This window comes from Balaenoptera borealis (assembly GCF_965194805.1).
Source record: "Balaenoptera borealis genome assembly, chromosome: 13".
NCBI lineage: Eukaryota > Metazoa > Chordata > Mammalia > Artiodactyla > Balaenopteridae > Balaenoptera > Balaenoptera borealis.
The window spans coordinates 66,591,682-66,618,270 of record NC_138870.1 but is presented as its reverse complement, the minus strand read 5'-3'; the positions used below and the strand labels follow the sequence as shown (position 1 = coordinate 66,618,270).

At 34.0% G+C, this 26,589-nt stretch overlaps 1 protein-coding gene across 3 annotated transcripts in view; it reads right to left on the bottom strand.

Annotated features, from left to right (window-relative positions):
- The window catches only part of SYT1 (synaptotagmin 1), a 538,168-nt gene that overhangs the window by 480,082 nt on the left and 31,497 nt on the right, over positions 1 to 26,589 (bottom strand). The window lies entirely within an intron of this gene.

Below are 26,589 nucleotides of genomic sequence, written 5' to 3'. Positions count from 1 at the left end.
TCAGTTGTGATAAGGATATCAACATAATCTGTTCCTAGTAAGATCTAAAATATCAAAGGTTGAGAAGAATTTTATTCACACAATTGCTTTCCAGTTTGGTTTCATAGATGGGAGGAAAATGCATGAAGTATTTGAGGAGTGTGTAAATGAACAAAGGTAAAGCAATATTATTAAGTGAATAGCTAGATGGGACTTTCTGGAATCTAAATAGGTACCAGGTAGTGTGTAAAAAATCTAAACATTTATAATCTTATTTATTCCTCAAAACAGTTCTATGAAGGAAGAGGGGGTTGGGATAACACTTCTCTGAGTAGAATTTCTGGTAAAGTTCTAATTTTTGGAAATGGTTAATGTTTCACATACTTAAAAAAAGAAAATGGACAACACTTGGGGGAGGGACCCAAATCTAAAAACCCAAAACAGAAATATGAACAGAGTCATGTTTTTATATCAAATGTATAACATAGCCACATTGGGCATGGGGGCAGAGGGGGAGAATTCAGGTAACTTTTAGACTATTTGGACTTTGAATATTTGGACTATATATCCTCAGTCTGAAGACACAAAGAACTCTAAACAATTATTGAATTGTACATAGCAGGTATCTTTTTTCAGATTTATTGGTTAATAATTTTGAAACTACTTTCTATGTATTCTCGGACTGAACAAATAAATAAATATATTGTGGATAATGAGATCTAGGTCTTGTACTGTCAGAGAAGGGATTTACAAATGTGGGAAAGAGGAAAGATATAATTAACTCCATGATGCTGGTTGGAACTGAAACCAATTTGAACTTGTTTGAACTTGAACCAGTTTGAACTTACAACTTTTATGATATAGATAGAAGGGAGGAGGGTAGGAAGAGAGGAAGAAATTACATATATATCTGTATGTATGTATATGTGTGGTGGTACATACACCCATCTCTGTGTGTGTAGCCTAGTTCTATCTGCTAAAAAGCCTAGAAGTAATGACATTCAGCAGCAACAACAAGTCCACCAGGCTCTAAGATCTTGCTTTCGAAATACCTTTCTTTTACTCCTATAAACTGAAGTATTTTGATGAAATTAATGATTCCAGGAGGTAGTCAGGGAAGACAAAACATGAGTCTGAAGTGACTTCTTATGCCAGAAATTAGGGATGTATTCAAATAATGATGGAGTCATGTCAAAAGGATATAAGGGCCAGCTTGAGGGGGGGTCTCTCTACCCAAATCTGGAACAACTAGAGCATCAAAATAAATAATTATAAGAATTTATAAGCTTAACTTGAAAACATGTTCTTGGTAGATAGAAACTCATTTAAGTGACCAAGTGATCTAAGTTAATATCACCATAATGGCCCAACATAATGGGGCAAATGGACATCATATGCCTCCTGATATGACGCAGAGCAAAGGACACGTCATAGCTTTCTTATCTCTAACGAAAGTGCACAAGTACATCGAATTAGGAGGAAACAAAGGACAAACCTAAACGGAGAGACAGTCTGCAAACTAACTGGCCTACGTCATTTAAAAAAAATCTATGTCATGAAACAATATCAAGATTGAGAAACTGTTTTACAGTAAAAGAGATTAAAGAGACATGAAAATTGAATGCAAAGCATAAGATGGTATTTGCTTTGGATATAAAAGACATTATTGGGACAACGGCTGAAAACTGAATAAGGTCTGTAGATTAGATAATAGTATTATGACTAGTAACTGTTAATTTCCTGCCTTATCTAAGATAATGTCTTTATTTTTAGGAAATGCACACAAGTATTTAGAAAAAGGAAAGGGGAATCATGCCTGCAACTTATTCTCAAATGGTTCAGGGCAATAATCATACACAGAGAGAGACAGAGAGAGAAAGGGAGAAAAAGAGAGAGGGAGGGAAGAGAGAGACAGAGAGGAAGGGAGAGAGACAGAGACAGACAGAGACAGAGAGAAAAAGTAATAAACTTTGGGGATTCCAAGTGAAGTGTACACAGGAATTCTTTGTACTATACTTGCATTTCCCCCCATAACTCTGAAATTATGTCAAATAATTTTTTTTTAGTTTTTAAAAAGCTCAATGATGTAATTTAATTACTGCCCTAATTTAAGGGTAAGTCAACTCCACACTCTGAGTCACACATTCAGCACGACAGCTGACATTTGAGCTTAAGTCGGCTTAACTTCAGCCTCTAAATTCTTAGCCACTACTTGGTTCTGTCCTGCCAGGCTCCATTTATGGGAGAGTGTCCCACAAATAAATGCCAGCTGTCATATATACCAAGGAGGAAAAAAAAAAAAAAAAAAAGAGAAGCATTGATCTAGAACCTGAAACTGCATTGTTCAACATGTGGTCACTATGTAACCACTGTCTACATCTACCTATTTAAACTTAAATTATCAAAATTAAAAATTTGGTTCCTCAATCACACTATTCACATATCAAGTGCTCAAAAGCCAAAGGTGTCTACTAGCTACCATACTGGACTGTATAGATATAGAATATTTCCTTCATCTCAGAAAGTTCTATGGAACTCTGCTGGTCTAGACTCCAGACTGTTATGAAATTTCATAGGATGCTCCCTACATCCATCCACAGTTGCAAGCAGGGAGCAGAGAAGATTCCCGCCCTCCACTTCACCTGGGGAGGGTGCACTGTGCCGGTTAGGAGTATGGACTCAAGACTGTCTCCATCCTGACTGTCTAGGTTCAAGTCCAGGCTCTACAACTTACCAACTGTGAGTCACTGGGCAAGTAACATTACAATTCTTTTTTTAGGTTTCCTCATCTCTAAAATGGGGATAAACGTAGTGTCTACCTCACGGAATTGTGTGCGGTTTAAAAGTGGGGAGTAAAGTACTGAAAATATCACTCCTTTATAAGTCAAAGGGAATGTTTTGGGTCATATCAGGGGCAGAATTAAAAATCCCTTATGTATAAAATAAAATATGCATTTCATATCCATTACACCCCTGTTTAGGAAGAAAATCATGTACCAATGGTGTGGTTGAACTTAATGACTTTTAAGGTCTCTTTCAATACAGAGACTCTATGATTCCACGATATTAAGCCATTGTTATTCTGCCTTAGAAATGGCTTTATAATGGTTAGCATTTATAATTTTCAAAGATAATTTACATGTATCTCCTTCACAGAGACTAGGAAAATTGTTTTTAAAATTTTACAGATACACAAATTTACATTCCAAAAAGTTAAATCACTTGCCCAAAGCTAAATAATCAGCAAGTGGCAAAGCCCAGGACTGAAGATAGGACTTGTAATTCCAAGATCTTTATGCCATGTAACTCCATTAGTTATGCATTCATTATATATTTGTTGAGCACATAGTATGTACTGGACGTGCTGGTACATACTGGGAAAATGATAACGAATATGGAAAATTGTTTCCTATGGTCAGTATAAGGGACAGCGTAGTTCAAGACCTCCAAATTGATCACAGAATCTCATAGTTGAGAGAACTTCATTTGATTTAGGATTGCACAGAGAAAAGTCAAGTAATTCTGTACCTCTCTGGGTTTGTGTAGCCCTAAGGAAACTTTTATAAAGAAATATTTAGATGTAATTTTTTGATGCAAGATAAAATATATTGAAATTTCTGCAGTGATAGTAAAAAATGTGTTGATTTAAAAATATTATCTCTTATCTTCTCTTAGACCTAAACTTGTTCTAATACAGTTTTCATGAACTACAGAGACATGTAAAAAAGATGCTCTTTTGCTTATTTATAAAATCCAGGCATTATTTATTTAAAGTTTTCACCTCATTCTCACCATCTTTTATTTTTTCCTGACCCTGGCTCTGCAATACTTTGTGATTCAATCCATAGCAGAAATTCCAAATAAAATTAGTTAAATAACATTGTAATAATCTCAAAAATACCATGTAAACATACTGTGTATACATATAACTTGATTCCAAACACCGTTCATTGTTAAATATGATTGTATCATGGTAGCATACCCAAAAGGAGGAAGTCTGGTCAGGTACATCTTTGTAAGCAGCATTTTTACTTATTCTATCCACCCTGAGCATTACAATCATGACCTGAGCTGTACAAAACACATTACTGAAATGTTTCAGAGTTTTAGGAATTTTACTGCACAAAATTAGAATTTATTGTATGGATAAAAATCCATTTTAAGGATTCAAAGACTCATCAATGACCATAAATTTCAGTATTCTTTATTTATGATATATTATTAGTATTCTCTCCTTAAGTATTTTTTGATTAAAAATAATAGCTAGCTTCTATTGATTGCTTCCTACCAGATACTCTGATAAGTGTATTTTTGTTACAACAGTCTTAAATATCGTTTCCATTGTAATATACCCATTTTATGATTAGATAACTGAAGCCATAAATAAACAGAGTCATAAAGTGAGGGAGAAATAATTTGAAATCAGGTATGTTTGACCAGAATTCCTACTCTTAACTATCTCTTATGCTGACTTCTATTTATTACAGCATATTAGGAAAACATATTAAAGTAGTAAAAGAATGAAATTAATTACTTATAATCACGCTATATAACAACTATACTGAACATTTTGATTTGTTTCCTTTTAATCTTATTTTGTGGTCATCATGGTCTTAAGTACCATGAAAGTTTTATTACTAAATAAGATGGATGCCTTTCCTTCTAAAAATTAAAGATCCAGAGAAGAAAATATATATTCAATTAATAGTGCAGGGATTGAAAGTATGGACTCCAGAGTCAGACTGCTTAAGATTGAATCTTACTACTTTATTTATAAGCAGCACAACTTTGAACAAATTAGCCATCTGTCTAAACTTTGATTTCCTAATCACTAAGGGTTCATTATTATTGTTATTCTCATCATCATATGATGCAAACTTAAATGAGATAATACGGGTAAAATCAAAGTTCAGGGGAAACATGGAGGAGAAGGAAGAGAATTAATTTCAACTGAGCAAAGTTGAAACTGAGCCTTCATAGAAGGCTTTGAATTGCCAGTTGAGACTTCATTTGTACATACAAAATAACAGCAATGTTTAATGGGCTCTTTCCCCCTTTCCTCAATGAAAAAAATACTCTCAAAGTGGTTATGTGGGACTTTTAATTAAAAATGCTTATTTAGAGATCTTTCGGTTGCAAAGTTTACAAAAATACATCTGACTGCATAAAATTAAGAAATGAAAAGCATCTGAATTTTTGAAAACTCAACTGCTTCTTGAATTTGTATTAAAGTAATCTCAATGTGTTTAAGCCATTTCAATATCCGTTAGCACACATTTATAAATAATATAGTCATACATTTATCTATGATGTATATTCTGCCTTTTCATTTTCATCTGTTGAATGTTATCTATTAGCTCATAAAACAACTCAGTGGCAGGTACTACAACTATAACTTTCTTTGTGACCTTGTAAACCATCTTATAAAAGTGCAGCGAACACCCTTATTAAGTATGATTGTTTTACTAGCAAGACGTTGTCACTACATTATTAACCTAATCATGGATTCCCATGACTTTAATTTAACTGACATTTTTCTTTTGAGTCTGTTAATCAAAAGAAGACAGGCTCCTACATATCCCTCAAAAAATAAGAATATTTGTATATATAGTTTTAAATTTGGATTTTGGCAGTTAGCTTAGTAGTTCACTCTGCCTTAGTATTTCAAAAGGACTAAATTTCATAGCTCTCTTGAGCAAAAAACATCCTGATGGTACTCTACAGTATACTGACACTAATATATGGTGCCCGACGCTGGTAATGCATACATAAATCGTTTCATGTGTTGGTCTCCAGGAGAATGCACTTCTATTATGCCTGAGCTACATAATACACATTACTGAAATATTCCAGAGTCTTAGGAATTGTGGCATACACAATTGGACTTACTTGTACAGATAAGAATCTATCTGAAGGATCTTATTTAAGGCATTTAAGCATCTCCAGAGAAATATTAACACAATATTTTACTAACTCTTCCAACATCTGATGTACAGAACATTTGCTACTAGTTAGCATCCAACAAGCTTTCTACTGGAGGGAGGTGACAGAAATCTCAAAATAAGAGGTGGGTCCCCACCTGAAGCCAAGGGAAGCAGAGAATAGCCATGCAGGGCCCTGGAAGCTTGGGCATGGACACATACTATGGGTTATGGGCCACTGATATACACCATCCCAACTTGGACTTTTGTGTCTTAACAAAGTGAGGCAAAGATGTAAGGAGAGTTAGTGATTATTCTGGGCACAGGAACAGAGGTGTCAAGAGACTATGGCACAGATCACAGTGCAGTGACAAAGGTACCAATGGAAGAGCTCTAAGCAGACCATTCCCTTGTTCTGCCTGTTCCATGTCTGTATTCAGCTGTCCAGGCCTCGCTTGGTATCCTGCTTCCCTTGACATCTTTCCCAATCTTGGATTCAGCAGATTTGGGGAGTTCTCTGATAATCTTCCAACACATTTTTTTTTTTTCAAGTTCCCTAGAGCTGGGTTCTGTTGTTTAGAACCTGAAAACATTATTTTTATACCTGTCAAAATTGTTTTTAAATTTTTAAATTATACATGCTTTTATTACAAAAGCAGTAACTTTATTGTCTGTGTGTTTGCATAACACATATAAGCACAAATACTGAAACTAAAATAATCAACAAGTCATCAATAACTCTCTACCGTCTAGCAATAATATTCTAAAATTTTGTTTGATAATCCTTCCTATCTTCTCTGTTTCCACATCTCATTCTCAATTACTATCTCTCTCCCAGTACATCACTTATGCATTTTAACAAGCTGCCACCATACTACTGCCTTGAAATTTGAGTTTTGATTTAGGATCTCATCAACTTTTATAGAAATTGAAGGTTCTTCTTTAACATCACCACACAGGATGCATAACATTTCCTTGTATGGATGTCCTATAATTAATACTATAATTTCTGGCCATTCAGACTGAATCCTTTTTCCTTCCCATTATAAATAGTTCCACAAGGAACATCCTTTATATAAAATTTGGTCCCAACTAATCTCTCTCTATATTGTTTTGTTTGTTTGCTTTTGTCTAGGTGGTGCTCTGATGAATAATGCTCCATGAATAACGCACCTGCTATGAGGGTCATTTGCACTGTTCAGGAAAGCACTGTCAGTTTAGCCAGTAAGGCCTTTTCTATGTTACCAAGAGTTTTATCTCTCAAGCTTGAAAAAGGACCAACCAGCTCATAAGGCTACAGGAAAGCCCTCTTGTCCCAGAGCCTGTGGCTTTCAGTTCTCTCAATCAGTCAACCCTGCCCTAATATAGCTCCCCAGAAAAGCAAATTACATAGGCTTGCTGCATGAACTGAGGCTGGCAGTTTTACAGGTAGGAATGAGGCTTTGGCAGGCAACAAGCCCGGAATGGAGAGAACAGCAAGCGAGAAGCTCTTCTCACATCAATGCTTTCTCAGTCTCTTCCCTGGAAGAATCAAGCCCACTCTGAGCACCTATGGCATCACTGTCTTATTTAAGCAAAAAAAAAACCATCCATGTTACTACTGTACTTTTCTGAGATAAATTATTTTTTATAGGATTTGATATGGGAGTACTTAAAAACCTTACAGAGGACTTAAAAATCTCTTAACAATGTATGGCTTTTAAAAGTTCTAAAAGATTTGTTGTTTAATATGAACATGAGTTCTTAAGATGTAGCTATTTTTTCTTTGATCTATCCGACAGTTGATGCTTGAGTTCTATCTCAGGCCCACATTCTAGTTTATTTTAAATTTAATATGAGCCAACATGATGAAACAATCATTTTGGAAGCTACTCTGATCAGATGGGTAAGTGTATGTGTGGCTGGGTAGCTAGAGGTGTTAATGCAAATACATTCTCAAGAACAAAGTTAGTGTTGGTCCTATTTTATTCTGTGATGCCAGGGTCCTACAGTCAGCTTTGATTATAAAGACTAATTGGGATTATATTCAGAAGACAGGATGGTAAAGAAATCAAAGACATGACTCATGAAAAACTGCCTGGAGCAGAGATGGTATAGAAGTATGAATATACCCATCTTCAGATAATTGAAAGGCTGTTGCATGGAATATGATTTGTTCTGTCTAGCCACAAGGGGTTGAGCTATAGGTAGAAATATAAGAAAACATTTCAACTCAATATAGGAAAGAAATTTCTAATAAAGCACGGGGTCACTTATTACTGCTTTCAGAATTTATACTGAGACTGTGAAAAGGTTTTCAAGTTTATATTACTAGAAAAGAAATGAGGTGGCAAAACAGTAATTAAACACTATGTTTTCATAAATAGTAAGCCCAGAGACTTGGAAAGAGAATACAGTTCTAGCTGTAATTAAAAAGGGGTTTTCATAGTTTCAATAGATACTACTAACTGAGGTACTTATAAATAAAGAATACTATGCTCCTGTTCTAGGTACATCAACAGTAAAATAAAACTGTATAGATCAAAGAGACAGTTCAATACTAAGCAATAAACTAACTATATTTGCTGGCCCATAAACAAAAAGGTAAGATAGAAGGGAAATAAATGGATTTAACTGGGCTGAACTTTGGAATAAAAAAACGAGAAATGTCATCAGAAGAATGTTGGTTTCAATAACCAATCTGAGCCCTCCTCAAGTATTTGTTAAAAAAAAAAGTTTTGAATGAGCTTATTTGCATTACCTGTATCATCACTTACTTCATATAAGATTTTTGGTCTTGCCATGATTCCAATATAATTTAATAGAAAACCATAGGGCTTCCCTGGTGGCGCAGTGGTTGAGAATCTGCCTGCCAATGCAGGGCACACGGGTTCGAGCCCTGGTCTGGGAAGATCTCACATGCTGCGGAGCAACTGGGCCCGTGAGCCACAACTACTGAGCCTGTGCGTCTGGAGCCTGTGCTCCGCAACAAGAGAGGCCGCGATAGTGAGAGGCCCGTGCACCGCGATGAAGAGTGGCCTCCACTTGCCACAACTAGAGAAAGCCCTCGCACAGAAACGAAGACCCAACACAGCTAAAAATAAATAAATAAATTAATTAAAAAAAAAAAAAAAAAGAAAACCATACATTTGGCTAAGTAATTTATTCAGACATTTCAGTGAAACTAAATAAGAGAAAATCCTGGCTCAATAAATGGGTCCTATACGTGATTTCAAATCTTGTCTGGCTAGCTCAGCTAGAGAGCTGAGCTACTTTATGTTTAAAAAAAACCAACAACTGAAACCCAAGTCTTCCATTGGGGTTCTTTTCTTTTAGCTTTTCCTATCATTTTTAGCACCATGTACCATTTAATTAAAATAAGACTGGATTTCGTTTAGACCCAGAAACATCTGATTAAACTCTACAATAAAACATCCCCATAAACATGGCATAATTAAATACCAATATGTTAAACGTACATTTAAAAATAAATCAGTCTCTATTGTTATGTATTTGGGAATCTTAATAAAAATATAGAGAATTTGAGATGGAAAGTGGCTAGCAAAGCCTGGAAAACTGTTTCAAACATAATGCTTTTCTTTCTTAATCAGCTGATATTATTCTTTCTAAAAGTATCTATGGTAGCAATTTAAAATATTCGGTGCAATTGCAAAAGGCTTAAAATCTTAAAATAACTTCAGAATTATTGTCAGCATGAGTAGAAGGAAGAAACACTTTTGAAACTTATTCTGACAGAATTTGTTGTGATGTCAAATGAGGAACAAAATGGCAGGAAAATAGATTTAAAATGCTCTATAAATATAGTAACAAAACAAGACAGAAAAAATTCCACAAGTGCATTTTACAAACTGCAAATAGTAAAACTTGTCATTTGAATGTTGGGCAATTATTAACAGCTAAAATACCTTCTATGGCATTCCTACTTTTGTTTCTTTTTTCTCCCATTAACTTAACTCTAGTTTCTACTAATAAGGCCAGAGGGTTTATCATTCCAACCTGTGATTCTTAACCTTGGCTATGCATCAGAATCACTGATGGGTTTTCAATATTGTTTCTGGGGTCCTAACTAAGACCCACTGAATCAGAGTCTCAGGAGGGACCTGGAAGTTTGCTGTTTAGAAAATCTCTGCAGATGCTTCTGTAGCAGGGGTGCTTGGGAACCAGTGCTTGGGAATCATGGACCTATTATTAAAATAGTCCCCTAACTGTACTTTTATCTGCAGAATCATCCCCTGTGTTCTACCCAATCTGGCTCAAACCACCACTTCAATCTTCTTAAAGCATTTCTTTAATGATAGTACCTTCTGATTCTAAAACTTTCAAAAGCTCATAATTGATGTCCAGTCTGCCTTTTTCAAGAGATTATCAGTCATCTTTCAACATACAGCTCAAAAGGCACTTCCTCTAAGATGCCCACCTTCACAACTTGCGATAAGTCATCACTCCCTATTTGGAACCCCCATTCATTCTGTATTACCCAAGTGGTAGTTATAACCTTCATTTTTGTATTATAAGTATCTGTACGTGTTTTATTTTTACATTAGATGGCATGTAAATTGAGGATAGGTACAATGTATTATGCATACATCTCTCACAAAAGTAGATATTCATTTGTATGAATTAATGCACGAAAAGACGTAGAAAATAGCATTCTTGATTGAGTTAAATTCAGAGGTTTTATAAGGAGAAAAATAAGAAATGTTTCTGGTACAGCATTTGAGCTCTATATTTCTTTAGCAGACATCACAAGGTGTAGAGACCCATACACTATTGCACATCAGACTCAGAGCTGTAATTCATATGCCTATTTAAACTTATGCAAATGAGGACATTAAAGTGGAAACGTATATATAATATGTGCGTCAATAAAAGAAAACAAATTACTCTATAATTTGTTGCTGTTAAAGTAGGCTTAACTCATTAAACTGCTTGGTGGCTAAACACATGAAAACATCTGCTGTAGACGGTCACAGGCTATTATCAGAATAGATTCCAGGGACAAAACCAGGAAATAGAAGTTCCTTTTCACTGTGTTTCTAGTCCCCCATTATGCACCTCACTCTTCAGTATTAGCACAACTTCCTTCTTCCCACCCACAGAAGTACTTTCCAGGGTACTTCTACTAAAGTCTCCATTTCTCCAATGTCAAAGTCCCACAGTCATTTTCCCAAAACCTTTTTGAAAACTGACCCATATCTATTTCCTCAGAATTTTACTAAGGGATGGATTTGATAGGTGAGCAAAAGAATAATTAATTGAAGATTAATGCCATTTTTATATGTTTAAAAAAATCACATATGTTATCTTACTTGAGTCAGAACAATCTGTGTGATAAGTAAAAATTATTATCTGCATTTTGCATATGAAAAACTAAAACTAAATAAGATGAAGAACTGATTTTCCCAAGGTAAGTCCAATTTAGTGCCCTTTCCAAAATACCCAGTTTTCCCAAAGATATTTAAAGTTTCAGAGGACTCCTAGAGACACAATTAAAATTTTTGAATAGGAATATATTACACCCTTTCAATCTCCCCACTTATGTGACTAGCGATACAGAAGGCTAATTTGTTCATCATCTAGATCACTGATTAATAATTAATTTCAATTATTGTGGGTTTAATCATTTCCTATTTACATCATTGTGAGTCAAATAAATCATCTATTTTACTGGATCAAGGAAATATTGCAAAAGATTTGATTATTATTCAATGAAAGCAAAGAACCAAACAGCAACAACAGCAACAAAAACCCCTAACAACTCACATATTGGTAAAATTTACTTAAAGATTTCTTCGGAGCAAAGAATGAAGGAAGAATTCTGCATTTTATAAAAATCATAACTATCATCAGCTGGGAAACTTTTCAAATAATCTGGAAAATGAGCATAATAGAGCATTCTGCAAGCATGTATGCACTTGAAATTATTATGAGATCTAGAGAGAAAGTACAAAAAGTTTCTTAAATATCAATAAAGTATCTAATATTATATTAAGTAGAAATTTGATACTTTTTTGAAGAAATATCATTCTTCAAACTTTAAGGCTCTACTCAAGTGTTTACTCAACTAATATAGAAAAAAAGAGTGTGTTTGGCTTAGTCTAACTTTTTTTCTTTTTTTTTTGGACGTGCCATGCGATGTGCAGGATCTTAGTTCCCCAACCAGGGATCGAACCCGTGACCCCTGCAGTGGAAGCGTGGAGTCCTAACCACTGGACTGCCAGGGAATTCCCTAGTCTAAAATTATCTAACAATTCTTGGTCACTGTTAGATCTCACAGTAAGTAGAGACTGATCAAAAGTGAGTATGATTAAAAATTATATTAAGAAAAAACAAAAGGAAATACAATAAATAAATAAAACATACCTTTAAAGGATAAAGAAATTTAGAATTGGCTTCCTTAAAAATAAGCTATCTCTCTAAGATTTCTATGGGAAATCAAGAGTACTGTGTATGTTTGCTTATGACAAAGTTGAGATGTTTTACTTACGTCTTCTGAGAACAGACTCAACAGCACATACTGGCAATGAATAAACTTAAAAGAATTTCACTTACAATTAAAAGTAAAATTTAACTTTCCATTCTGATGTAAGTAAATGTAACTAAATAGATTTGTAACATGTTTTCAACCAATGGACTGTCTCACTTGTCTTTATCAATCTATGGCATATGTTAGAAAATTCCGGTTACTGAGTGGGCCTTCCCAAGAAGTATTTGAGAAAATGTTTAGATACCTGCCCAGTAATTCTACATGTGTTTTATTTTCTTCTGCCTCAGTATATGTGCGCTTGGATGTCCTACCAACACCTGATACCTAATAAGCCCCCAATTATACTTTTATTTATTAAAAATATCTCCCTCACAATGTATCTTGAATGTAAAGCTCCTTTTGACTCCAAATTGACTGCCTTTCTCTGTGACATGTTCCCAGGGATTACTGAGACTTGAGAATAATTCCATGGCATAATGCATCTTGTTTATATTCATTTCCCAAAATTGATGTCTAGGATTATTACGATAACCAATGTCTCTTTATTTTTAGACCTGTGCAGAACTTCTAGGATAATCTCTAAGTTTTATTTTCTTAATAACGTTCTATGCATCACTATATCACAGTCTTGCATTCAAAAGTATTTATCACTCCCATTCTCTTAATCCCATCTTCTTCAATCTTATCTTTGTTTATTCTGACATAGCTATTCTGTTTTAGCAATTTCAGTGTACTTATCATTTAACTCTTCATTTACCTTTACTATTTATCAGCTAGTACTTTGCATATTACAGAACAATCATTAGGTGTTCATTTCTTAAAAAGAAGGAAAGAAAGAAGGAAGTAAAGAGGGAGATAAAGAAGAAAGGAAGGAAAGAAGGGAGGGAGGGAATGGAGTAAAGGTATAATAATAAATCCATTCTCATTTTCTGAGATATCACAACTGATCTATACCAAATATTCCATCCCTGATATTATCTTTCTTATGTACCCCAATTCTAAATTCCATTGCATATATTCTACAGAGGAAACTTACAGAAATATCATAGAAACTCACCCAGGAATTCATGGAAATAGGAAGTTAGACATAGATGTCATCAATTATGTTGTGCTTTGAGCCTTGTGGAAGACTTTACGATTCTATTAATACAATTAGTATAGTGAGCAAATATTCGTTGCTTTCAGTAATTTAACAAAGTGGGGATACACTCTAGGACTCCATTACTGACTTGTTTAGAATAAAGAGAGAACAGGAAATAAGGCAATGGCAAAAGTGTTTCCTGGGAATTAAGTCACCTCACTTCCCCAGGAAGTCACCAACATCATCATCACAAAGCATTAGAGAGGCTAAAGCTGTCTATACTTATGTCCATTTTAACTTTCACTTACTCCTCACCCATCATTCTGGCATCTGGTCTCCTGAGTCCATTGGAACAGTTCTTGCTGAGATTCCCAGTGATTTCCATTGTCACTAAATCTAATAAACATTTTTCAGATTTTAGATGACGTCACAGCAGTTTTTGACATAGACGATGTCTTCCCCCCCTTTCAAAACATATTCTTCCCTGGTCATCTGTCACATTTGTCTTATTATACTCCTTCCTCTGTGCCAGCTCTTTGTTACTTGCGGGTTCATTTGTGTGTACATAGACATTTATAACATTTATAACAGTGGAGTACCTCGAAGTTCAGACTTAGGCTTGCCCTCTTTTTATTCTATGCTCTCGTCCACTTCCACAGTTTGCAAAATGACCTAAACACAAATGATTTCTTCTGAGCTCTAAGCCAATATATTCAATTTCCTATAAGACATCTCTTCCAGGATTTATTTTCAAACACACATTCATGTCCAAAATAAAATTCACAATCTTCCCACCCACTAGGTGCATTTTCTATCTCGATGAATAACACCCACACCCATCTAGCTGTACAAGTTGTACAACTCATCTTGACAATGAACTAATCTATCCACATCCACCTCAGTGTCCCTTTAGTTCACTCACAACACTGCAGCTTGGATGATCATTTGAAAATGAAAATCTGATCACTTCCTTCCCTTGTTCAACACCTCTCAGTGGCCTCCTATCACTTGTGGACAAATCTTGTCATGTCCTAAAAACCCTATATGATCTCTCTCTACTCCTTTAATCTTTTCTTAGAGCATACTCTTAGGCATTCCCTGTACTTCAGCACAGTGGCCTTTTCAGTCCCTTGTCTGCCCTTTCTCAAGAATTTGCCTGGATTCTTTCCCCCGTATGCATCACCAAGTTAATTTCCAGTTTGTCCTCTAGATATCAGCTCACGTGTACCTTATTCAGTAAAGCCTGGCTTACCCAGTAAGGCAAAATGTCCTTACAATAAGCTCTCAGAACACTGTATATCTTACTTTCTCTTGTAGCATTTTTCAGAGTTGTAACTTAACATTTTCTGTGATCATGGTGTAATTACTCTTTCTCCTTTTCTAGACTGCAATTTTCATGAAGGCAAAGGCTGTACTTGTTTTTGCTCCCCTTTGTATCCCAAATGGCCAGCACAGAGCACGAAATCAATAAACACCACTTGAATAAATGAACATTTAGTCAAGTAAGATAAACATTTCTCTGTAATAAAATGTAGTTCCCAAGTTTTCTTTGTCCTGCAGAGATTATGAACATTTTGGTTGATTGAAATGGCATTAATTATACATTAATAAATTGTGTTCTGATTTTAAATCAATTCTTTGTGAAAATGTTTAATACTAGAAACTAGAAAATGTTTAATACTAGAAACTAGTACTAGAAACTGATCATTCCTAAGTGAAGTATCGAAACTGATTTCCTAGAAATGCCAGGTAAGAGATTCAACCCAGATACGTAGAGATTCTTCTAAAGGCCAAAATAGTAGATTCTGCCCTCAACCTGTCCATGAGTCCTTCTTTACCAATTATAGTTCCAACATTTTCTTAAGCCTATTTTATTTACAGAAATAAGGAGTAAAATAGGGTAAACTGGAAACATCAAATCATGATTGGAACATGGCACGATTATGCCTTAGAGATTAGGGGAAAAAAAACATGGCTTTAAATTCTTATCAGTAGACCAAAATGATTAACACAAATTCTGGTCTAAAAATGAACTGTTGAGTTCTGTTCAGCTTTCTATTGTTAAGATACGTAATCATCAAAACTGGTAGACACGGTGGTCTGAGTTTCTGTTATCTCTGAAGCTGTACCACGTGCCCTTACGGTAACATTATATTTAGAAACAATATAACTGGTACTCAAAAAAATCTCACTGATCTTCAAATTCTGCAAGTTTAAATATAATATTTTGACTAGAATAATGGAATAAGAAAGATCCCATGGGCTTGGAAATTATAAATTCCATGAATATTAATGAGTAAACAGAATTTTTACAGAATTTTGGATACTGTGGATATGAGGAAACTGAGGCTAAGCGGGGTGAAGTGATTTACTCAAGACTGAGCCGCTAGCCTGTGAAGGTCCATCCAGAGAATCTTTGACAGATTCTTTTCCTTGAGTTTCTGAAAACTCTTGGCTTTCTGTCACTTGCCAGGGACACAGTGAGTTTATAAATATATAAAAGAGAAAGTGATTTATACAAAAGGGTATGTGTCTTTGTGTAAACAGGAGATGAAGAAACTAGGAAAAAAAATAAGACTAGTGTGATCTAAAAATTTCTATTTCTAATAAACCCAATTCTTTACACCTTTTGGGCATAAAATGTAATTTGCATATTTTCTATGCAACGATGTGGCTGCTGGCTGAGCAGTTCCAAATACTGCAGAGTCAGACTTCAGGAAATGGTTGGAGAAAAGACTTTCTCCCCTCTATACCTGAGAGGTAATTCAAATTATTCCTTCCTTTCAAAGCATCAGACAGAGAATTAAATCAACGTTTTATGTAAGCAACCACCTTGATCATTTTGCTTCTGTTAAGTCCCAAGAACTTGTGGTTTTGGGGGCTTTTCTGGTTGTAAGCCATAGGCAAACTCACATTTTTATTTCATTTGACAAAATAAAAAGTAGCTTCATGACAGTAATAACTGGGAGGTAGATCAGAGTTTTTGACCTAACTACACATGGCATTTTATATTTTGGCTTCAGACAGCTCGTCTTTTGAGACTTCCATCAGTACATAAAAGGAGAATTTAGTAGTTAATGCTCTAATAAGTATGGAACTTCTGGAAAGGAGGAGTGCTTTGAGGATGTAAATCTGTAAGCATCATCACCTAGACTTGATCACTTTGCTTGGAGGAGCTCCATCTCTTGGTCCTTTATTAGAGAAATGCTGTTCTGAATATATATATATGACATTATCTTTTGATTTAACACATCTTCACATAATTTTTTTTTCCATATTATACATGCAATCATGATGATATCAAACTACCAAATGAATCTCTTTCTTGGGGTGGCTTTTGTATACATCATGTTTTGACAGAAAGTATGAAGACTGGATTCAATAGTCTTTCCTGCTTCTTGCTTACCACATGAACTTGGATACCTTTTCTTTTTTTTCTCATCTTAAAATAAGAATCATAATATCTAACTCCTGGGAATATTTTATTGATTTTATGAAGCCCCTACCCCAGAACCTAAACACGAAAAGGTTAAATTCCCATTCTGAGAGCACTTTACCATAAATACATACTCTAATGAATCAAAACATGAAAATCTAGTCTCTAAATAATTTCCATCAAAGAGTTATACCAGTAGTATTATTGAAGTGCCAGAATTTGAGCTTTTCATGTGCAGTTATGAGGTCTTCATCATCTTTATGTTCACAAGATACAACACACTCCTGGCATAGCAGGCACTCAAATCGACATTTCAGTGATGAGATGGAATGAAATGGCAGAATGATCAATATGACCTAGGGATACTGTGTGCTCTGGCAGAGAGAAGATGGAGCCCAGAACACTGCTTTCTCCTGGTGAGACTCTCTTCCAGAACACTCCCAGTCTAATCACTCCCTGCATGAAGACAGGCAGAACTAATTCTGTTTGCTCTAATTTCATTTCTGTGTCATTCCTCTTAGTTACTGTATGAGTAGGTGGCCCAGGACGACTCACACTCTTGCTGCAGGTAGGCCCTTCCCCCTATTTCTTTCTCAATAGCACTGTTGCCATCTGACATGCTCAATATTTTATTTTTTAGTATATCTGTCTGCCTTCCACATTGGAATATAAACTCCATGAGGACAGACATTTTTATTGTTTTATTCACTGCTATATCTTCAGCACTCAGCCTGGCACTTTGCAGGCACCCAGAGCTATTGGCTGAATGTTTGAATGACCTTCCACTCTTCATGAGGAAATGTATTTTTACATGATAGTGCCTTCCTTTTCTTTGGGATATATACATAAATGCCTAGAATAAAATCAGTTATCAGCACTTAATATTTTTTTCTAGAGTTTAAAGACTTGCTTAATATTATTGAACATAACTGAATCCATCCCCTCCTTCTATTAAAAGAAACATGTTCTATAATTGTACATTCTAAATATACAAATTTCTTTATTTAATTCATATCTTTATTCACTGGCTTGATTGAGAGTACGCAAAAATACTGCTTTGATTTCTTCAGATTCCTTGAAATATATGACAAGGAGGAGTACTCCTCAATTATGAATATTTCTATCTTACCTCAGTAAAGGAAAAACTCATCAGTGTTTACAAAATATGACAAACCTCTCTGGAAAAAAAAACAAACTTCCTTGATGCTACATCTCATAAAATCAGAACTATTTTTCTCCATATTAGAGAGTTAAGTAGGTTTTATGTTATTTATAACATTTAATAGCACTGTAATGTGCTGTAATTTTTAAATCATTTAAATAGGTCAAAGAATCTATTTTTCCTTTTCCAAGGTTATTTCCCTCAAAGAGAACAGGATTCCTACATTCAGGTACTTATTTATTTTACTGAAACTGAAATTAAAATAAACAGTAAGCAAAGCAAAGTTAATGTATGGTAGAAGATATAAATTAAAAGGTCAGAGGTATAAAAATGAGTGGTTTATCCTTTCCCAAATTGTTCCTGCTTTGAAGATTTTTAATGCACAAATCGTTCTTTAAAAAGGTTTCAGTAATTAATAACCGACAATAACATTTGCAGTTTGTTTAGAAAATACAAGTATAGGGCTTGAGGCATTTTATGCTTAAGTATAACATATGAAGCCTAGAAAACTTGAAAAACAATTTTCAAGCTCCTTGGCACTGGTTTTAGCAATGATTTTTTGGGTTTGACACCAAAAGCAAAGGCAACAAAAGCAAAAACAAACAAGTGGGACTACATCAAACTAAAAAGCTTCTCCACAGCAGAGGAAACAACCAACAAAGTGGAAACACAACCTACCAAATGGGAGAAAATATTTACAAATCATATATCTGTAAGGGGCTAATATTCAAAATATATAAATAACTCATCCAGCTCAATAGCAAAACAAAAAAATAATCCAATTAAAAAGTGGGCAGAGGGTCTGAATAGACATTTTTCCAAGGAAGACATACAGAGATGGCCAACATTGGCTATCAATGCTCAGTGATGTTGAGCTTCAATTACAACATGCTCAACATCACTAATAATCAGGGAAATGCAGAGCAAAACCACAATGAGATATCACTTCACACCTGTAACAATGGATATTATCAAAAAGATCAGAAATAATAAGTGTCAGCAAGGAAGAAGAGAAAAAGGAACACTTGTGCACTGTTGGTGGGAATGCAAATCGGTGTAGTCACTTTGGAAAACAGTATGGAGGTCCCTCAAAATATTAAAAATAGAACTACCATATGATCCAGCAATTCCACATGTGGGTATTTATCCAAAGAAAACAAAAACGCTAACTCAAAGAGATATATGCACTCCCATGTTCATTGCAGCATTGTTTACAATAGCCAAGGTATGGAAACAACCTAAGTGTCTATCAATGGATGAATGGATAAAGAAAATGTGCTATACACACATACACACAAAGAGGAATATTATTCAGCCATATAAAAGAAGGAAGTTTTGCCATTGGTGACATCTACTCCAATACAATGGCGACTCAGGTTTTGCTTTTTGAATTAAACAACCTCTGTGTGAAACCATATTGTAGGCTTTGTAAAAGTTAACTTAACAGGTAGGTTAACTTTAGATTTCATTTAGGTCCTGCCAGATAATACTGCTGCTGTGGAAGCGAGCATATAGCAACAATAAAAATTACTTACATACAAGCTTTATCTTGCAAGTCTCAAAAAGCATATTTTTAAGCAAGCATATTGAATATTCTGGCACTTTCTTCATTAACAAATTTTAATAACACAGACATAATTTAATTTATTTTTTGACAATTATAATTTCAGGTAAGCAAACTTCCAAAGAATGTGATGCTAAAAGCTGATCTACAGAGCAGTTTTCCGGGGCCATGCGAATGGTTACAGAATTTATCGCCTTGTATGAACAAGTGGCCTGTGCAACGTTCTGTATTAAGAAGCTATCCAAGTATCTTTTAATGCAAATTTAGTATAATTTGTGTTTTGTCCTGTCATTTAAATATTTTTTAAAAGTACTTAAAAACCTGTGAAAATAATACTTTTATATTTACTCTAATTTTATATTTACTCGAAATTTCATCATTGATGACAATACAAAATTTTTGGACTTAAAATGCATTAGCTTATTACTCTGGATAGAAAGTATTATTCAAAAATCTTGATTATAAAGGCAAGTAAAATAAATTTTTTTAAAATGTCAAAAAAAAAAAAAAGAAACTATCAAAATATCCAACACTCTTATCTTCATCAGCTAAAATTTGACATTTTTTTTAAATTAAGAAGAGTCAGAAGTAGGGGATGCTGAATGATGGCTCTAGTTTCCCAGGAGAAGCTAAACAACTATTTGTGGTACTTAAAAAGTAACTACCTTTGAGAAAACTGTTGTTCATATTTTACCTGCCCTAAGGCTAAAAGTTGTTCCAGAATTCAAAGCACAGAAAAGAAATTTAATGCCTAACTAATAGATTCAAGGTCATGCTGAACCTAAACCATTATAAATTAGTGATAACAAATTTCTTTGAAATCTCCATTATGTTTTACCTTTAAATATTGAAAGTAGATTTAGTTTACTTATTATTCCTATAATTAACACTTTATTTAGTCTGTTTTTAAACTGAAAATAGAGAGCAATTGCTTCCTCTATTATGGTACTGAAGGTATTCACTGTGTAGAGAAATAAGACAATTACCATCTTTTCTATGATTTTTAACCTTAGTTTGCTACATATTTGCATTATCTCATGTTTTTCTTTCCTGTAGAGAATGAAAAAATGAAAATTGTTCCACTGATTCTTCCATTTTAATAATGTAAAAAAAATCTGAATAACCTGTAATCTCCCTTTAATAAATTACTTAATATACATACTACATTTTGCAAGATTTCATTAGTATTCAAGGAGATTTACAGAAAGATGAAAACATGATTTATTAATTGTTCCAAATTTAAGAATGTAAATAATTTTCAAATGTCCAATAAGAAATTATTTATAAAACATTTAGCCAATCTGGTGGAAACATTCTTTAGATTAACATATACAAATTTAATTAATTGCAATGTATGAATATCACCCTAATTTCGAAAACTGGTTCAACTTTACGTCTGCATGCTTTGTCTCATGTATTTATTTGTCTCATATATATATATCTGTCTTATAAAATGTTCTGAGCAGTAGTGAGTTTAGTTCAGCACCTGCTCATGGAAAGTGCTCAGTGAGCCAGCAATACTCTTATTATCTTCCTTACTTAAAGTTAAAACAAATAAAAACTAAAGAGTTAAAATACAGTTCCATTTAAGCTAAAACTCTCTTTTCTTCCAACGCTCCCCAACTATTTGTGAAATTCTGTATGCTTTTCAGATGAGAATTAAAATTGAGTAGTTGTAGTTCCTTATCATAGCATTGCACACACTACCTTCTTTCACTTACAGTTCTTTAGAATAATGCATACTATTAAAGAAATTCAGCATGTCCACATTTAGATTCACTGATTCTATTTACTACAGATCCAATATATTGACTTCCCCAGAACAGGTGGACATTAAATCCTTAGAGAGCAATTAATTTTTATATTTTTTATGTGGTAATGGTGGCTGTCTTCAATACATCTAACTTTGCATAAACTTTCTAATGGATGAATCACGCACGAAAATTAATACACAATTATCTTAAGGGCTCAGTCACCTACAGATAATGACTGATTTGATATTTTATAATACTTAATGGAAAATTTCTCTAAGAGAAGATAAATTAAAATGTAATACACACCAGTATTTCCAGTTTGCTTTTTCAAATTGTAACATAAAAAATAAAGATTGATAAATTCGATTTATAACAATTTTAGTTAACTGGGATTCTGATACTCTTATGATGCATTATTATTTAATTTATTGTTTTTTTTCTGAATACACTAGTTATTGGTTCCATTAATCAGATAGATCAAGTTTTGTATCATATAGATTCAGAGGGTCTATTTTGTGATTCTTTAACAGGAATAAAGAAAATTGGTATCTATATTGCCTCCCGGCTTAAAGAATACAAAGAACTGTACGGTTTGGAGACTCTAAAAAATTCATGATATTTTTATATATAAATATATGTATATTTACATTATATATTTCATTAAGTTAACAACCTATAAAATGATAGGCTATTTATCATACAAGATTATGAGAACTGCAAATGTATATGTTTATATAAATATATACCTATAATCTACATGTAAAAATATACCTGTAGTTCAGAATATCCTAAATATCATTTACAACTACATGTAAAAATATACCTGTAGTTCAGAATATCCTAAATATCATTATCATAAATATTTGTTACCCCAAATAACAATTTCATTTTGAAATTGTTATATTTGTGTATCCTTTTAACCAATTAAAAAATTTAACAAATTCAGAAAGTGTTAAAAAAAGCACTATATCCTATTTATTCTGCAGCACAAATATTACAAATAAAATATTAAATATTTAGAGACGCTTTCCTACCTTTTTGATATAAAATGCCAAAGATATACCCATGTTTACCTTTAACGATTGATTTGAGATTTAATAACTTTATATTATACTTCCAGCTTTGAACTAATACAAGGTGTAATATAAATTACTATTATCTGTTCTTTGAATTTAAAATTGATTCTGTACAACTGTGGCTAAATTCAGCTGACAATATTTTAACCCCAGTTCAGCTCCTAGCAACATATATTACTAGGGTTTAAATAGTAAGATCTGAATTTCAAGGTCCCTGCTTTATTGTACAGTCCCACCAATTATTTTCAGAAAACTGGAAACACCAAATGCTGTATACTGGATACATCCAATGTTTTTTTGAGACTTCAGATTGTCAATAACATGTTGTGATGAGTCTTTCAGAGCAGGCTACAAATTCCATGACCATCAGAGGACAGAATATTATTTCTCCGAAGGGTCAAGATGAAGCAAAAACAAATAACTACCAGTGAAATAATCAAGTATCAATTAGGTTAATGTGTATGTGCCTACATGGATGAAAAATAAATTTAAATTTCTCATATAGCTTTATTTGATATCTACTCAAGATGTTTATTTGGTTGTTAACTAACTCATGGTCTTCTACCTTTTAGAAAAACAGAAAATTCCTGGGGAAAAAATAAATAGCAATATTCATTAATGGTACTGCTAATATTCAGTAAGTGACAGCTATTATAACTAATAAATTTTTTTTACTTTCATAATTTCAGTTTGTCTACCAATTTGTATTATCTATGTCATTTTTCTTCATAGTTTATAGATAAATAACACCCTGTATATAGTCTTATGAACTATTTGCCTGATGTATTTAGAAGTTACAGAGATATCCCTAAAGTACTCTTTATGGTTTGACTGCTGTTATATGTTGAGCTTATCTTCAATTGGGTCCTTAAAAATCTATGTAAGGAAATGACTTTTCTTTTTCCAAGAATCAATGGGCATAGTTACATACATAATGTTAAGATTAAGTATCCTTATATGATCAAAGTTAAAGATTGGTTATAGCATACAGCTAAAATATAAAATAATTCTTAAGATGAAGAGGTAAAGAAGCAGCACCCACATTTCTTCTGTTTTAAAGACACTGTCTCAAGCACATATGATGGGATGTGATCACATGAGTGTTGTGAAGGCCAAACACTCAACAACAACCAGTTGGTGCCTGGGAAAGCGAATTAGCTTGGTCTGATGATCACCATTTTGTTGACAATGACATGAACAAATATTTGGACATATTTTCACAACAGCAAATTATCTCCTTCAATTACCCTCCAATTTGCACTTGGGCTACTTTTAACAGCTAGCTTGTCCTTTTGCACAAATAATAATGGCCTCAACCACTAAAATGAAAATCAAAAGGAGACAAAAGCTTAGTTCTATTAATGCTGAGGCAGAAATGTTAATTATAGAGGATAATGAAATATAAAAGAACTCCCTTTGCTGTCTCCAAACCCTTTTGAACTTCTCAGGGGTTTAAATGCAGTGTTTGCTTGGCAGTTATTCATGTCTGGAAAATAAAGAAAAGGAAAAATGCTATACCAAAATAAAATCTCAAAAACTCAGTAACCAATTCTAATCTTTATTAATCAAGGAAGAAGATTATCGCCTTTGGGCAAAAATTCTTTTAAGAGGTCCAAATTCAATTCAAAGTTTCTGTTGCTGGAAAATACATAAATTTTATCATCATGAAAAATGTCGATGGTTAAATGGTTGAATAGAAAAAAACTGTTCATGACTATCCTTCCTAGAGAAGCAATGATTAATATCACGTCAGCCAGATAGACATACTTATGCATATACCTCTGAAAATAATGTGTGACGTTTCTACGTAGGAAGGATATAGTTAAATAAATGGATTAGATATTGTTTAATTGAAATATTATAAAAGAACTTAAAATGCATTTGTGAAAATGGACAAAAAGGAAAATAGTATGTCAAATGATTTTAATTGCCTTCTAGTGTTCTGTCAAACCACATTAAATTAAAAATTATGTGCATTTTGACAGCGTTGAGTATTTAAATTAAGAAATAAGACTGCATTGCCAACAGGGATCCAAATGTATGTGACTTTAAAAAGTATAGAACAAATATTCTTTCACATAAGTTTTTTTCCTAAAATTATAAAGAAGAGCCTGACACTATGCTGTTTACAATACTCCACTGCACTTGGAGTGCAGCCCAACTCTTTTCATAGTTTCCACAGGGTGTTACTTAGAGATATCTAGCATCCTCTCTCCTCCTTTCCCTAGTTCTACATGTTCCTGTCAAATGTGCCTTCTTTCCATCTCTCAAACACTCCCTTAGGGCCTTTAGCTCCTCTGCCTAGAGTATTTGACACATGGCTGGCATCTCCTCCTCTCAGTTCAAATGAGACTTTCTTGACTACTCATTCAAAACTAGCTGCATCTCTCCACAGTCACTCTCTAGCCTGTTTTATCTTCTTTTGCACTTAAAGCTACCAGATTTCACCATATGTATTTACTTATGTACTTATTAATATCTGTCCTGTCCTCTTTTTTTTCTAAACATCTTTATTGGGGTATAATTGCTTTACAATGGTGTGTTAGTTTCTGCTTTATAACAAAGTGAATCAGCTATACGTATACATATATTCCCATATCTCCTCCCTCTTGCTTCTCCTTCCCACCCTCACACCAGTCAGAATGGCCATCATCAAAAAATCTACAAACAGGGCTTCCCTGGTGGCGCAGTGGTTGAGAATCTGCCTGCTAATGCAGGGGACACGGGTTCGAGCCCTGGTCTGGGAAGATCCCACATGCCGCGGAGCAACTGGGCCCGTGAGCCCCAGCTACTGAGCCTGCGCGTCTGGAGCCTGTGCTCTGCAACAAGCGAGGCCGCGATAGTGAGAGGCCCGCGCACCGCGATGAAGAGTGGTCCCCACTTGCTGCAACTATAGAAAGCCCTCGCACAGAAACGAAGACCCAACACAGCCATAAATAAATAAATTAATTAATTAATTAAAAAAAAATCTACAAACAATAAATGCTGGAGAAGGTGTGGAGAAAAGGGAACCTGCTTGCACTGTTGGTGGGAATGTAAATTGATACAGCCACTATGGAGAACAGTATGGAGGTTCCTTAAAAAACTAAAAATAGAACTACCATACGACCCAGCAATCCCACTACTGGGCATATACCCTGAGAAAACCATAATTCAAAGAGTCACGTACCACAATGTTCATTGCAGCACTATTTACAATAGCCAAGACGTGGAAGCAACCTAAGTGTCCATCGACAGATGAATGAATAAAGAAGATGTGGCACATATATACAATGGAATACTACTCAGCCATAAAAAGAAATGAAATTGAGTTATTTGTAGTGAGCTGGATGGACCTAGAGTCTGTCATACAGAGTGAATTAAGTCCGAAAGAGAAAAACAAATACCGTATGCTAACACATATATATGTCCTGTCCTCTTGAATGTAAGTTTCATGAGAACAGTATGTTGTCTAGCTTGTTCCCTAGTCTAGCCCTGGTAATAGAAGGGTGCCTGGCAAAATGTCCAAATTAATATTTGTTGAATGAAAGAATAAAATAATAACCATCTTTTTGGTTATTTTTCCCCATCAAAACATTTTACCAGAAAACTACCAAAATACAGCTATTCTTATCTACTGCCTCTCTTAATCACCACCAAAGGGTCTATTAGCAATTTTCAATGACCAATTATTCGATTAACCTGTTTTGTCATATTTGTGTTTGGTCTTACCATACTACAATTACAAGGTAATGATATTTTTAATTTAGATAAGGAGCCTGTCTATTCATATAATTTTCTTAATTTGTGTTTCTAAAGGTATCAGATAAAAAACTAGGAGCTAAATTCAATTATGTTACAAAATTAATGACTTCCTTCAAAAGGTCTTCCTATTGCAAGAATATTCTGTTTTACCTATAAAATAATCTAAGCATAAAATTATTTGAGCCTCATTAAAAAAATCAATAAAAAATATAAAGCATATTGAATTAAGTATATTAGAGAGAAGGTTTTCACATAGTGTTTTAAAAACCAGGTTCAAAAAAATCCAATTACGTTAAGTTTGCAGATTAAATAGAGAGAATAGAACATTTTTAAGAGCTACAGTAAATTTCAAAGAGAAAAATCATCTTGGATAAAAAAAAAAAAC